Source organism: Chrysochloris asiatica, unplaced genomic scaffold (genome assembly GCF_000296735.1).
Source record: "Chrysochloris asiatica unplaced genomic scaffold, ChrAsi1.0 scaffold00069, whole genome shotgun sequence".
Lineage (NCBI taxonomy): Eukaryota > Metazoa > Chordata > Mammalia > Afrosoricida > Chrysochloridae > Chrysochloris > Chrysochloris asiatica.
In genome coordinates, this window is record NW_006408587.1 from 28053 (window position 1) to 29400 (window position 1348).

A 1348-nucleotide genomic window follows, 5' to 3' on the forward strand; every position below is an offset into this window, starting at 1 on the left:
CTCTGGCTTTCCTTGGAGCATATGATTTTATCTTTCCCATGGGACGAGCTTCGTCTCCCTGAGTTCTGGACTCCAGGGCTAACGCTGCTTGCAGCTTCTTGCCCTTCATCCATGTCTCCCACCTGAACCACCCACCACCACCTGCCTGCAGATCTGGCAAGCAGAGCTGACTGAGAAAACTGAACAGAGACAGTGGCTTTTAAAGGACCAGGTGGGCAGAGGGAGAGGGTTTGAGAGGATTAGGTGAATAGAGGGAGGGGCTTAGAAAGGATTAGGTGAGTAGAGAGAATGGCTTAATAGAAATGTCTCTAATGGGATTGACCTAATTATCCGTAAGGACCACCCCCAAAGGCCAAGATGATATGGTTAACTATTCAATTTTTTTCTTGTGCCCTAACCCCAGAGCAGTGTAGTATGCTCACAGGTAAGCACCTGGATCTACTTATAAGTGAAAGTGGGGGAAATGCAGCAAGGAAGACATGGGCTGAGTTTGACCATGTTCCATTGACACCCATTGATCTTGAGATGAGAGAAAAAAAGAAGGACTGTCTTGTCTGAAGTTTTGGAAGATGTATGAACTCCTGAGCCCATGGGCACTCACCGAGACCCTGGAAGCTAGACTTGAGAGTGAAGCAGCAAGCTGTTTTGAAGTGCAGGGAGGTGTGTGTGAACTCCCAAACTTGTAGCTAGAATGCATTTGACCTAGCTAGGATAGCTAGCTGACCATAACTTGACCAGATGAAGATAAAGATGCTTGATACTGTGAGCAAGTGCAAATGCTATAATTGGATAAACTAATTGCTCAAAATTCCAACTGGAATGTCAAATAAGTATAATTCCCAGGGAGGGTGTTAATCCTCATGGGTTGCAGCCAAATGCTTTATGGCAAACGGATGTCACTTATGTTCCACAGTTTGGCTCCTTGTTTATGTGCATGTATCCATGGACACTGTAAAATGCTACATGCTCCCTGTCAAACCGGGGAAACAGCATCCCATGAGCAATGACACTGTCTTTCTGCCTTTACTACTATGGGCTGCCCAACTCAGATCAAAACAGACAATGGGCCTGCCTATCTGAGCCATTGTTGTTGTTGTTAGGTACCATCTTCAATCTTTTCTCCATTGACAAGAATGTTATTTATTGGTCCAGTGGTGAGGATTTTTGTTTTCTTTACATTGAGATGTAATCCATACCGAAGGCTGTGCTCTTTGATTTTCATCAGTAAATGTTTTGAGTCCTCTTCACTTTCAGCAAGCAAGGTTGTATCATCTGCATATCACGGGTTATTAATGAGTCTTCCTCCAATTCTGATGCCATATTTTTCTTCATATAACCCAGCTTCTTG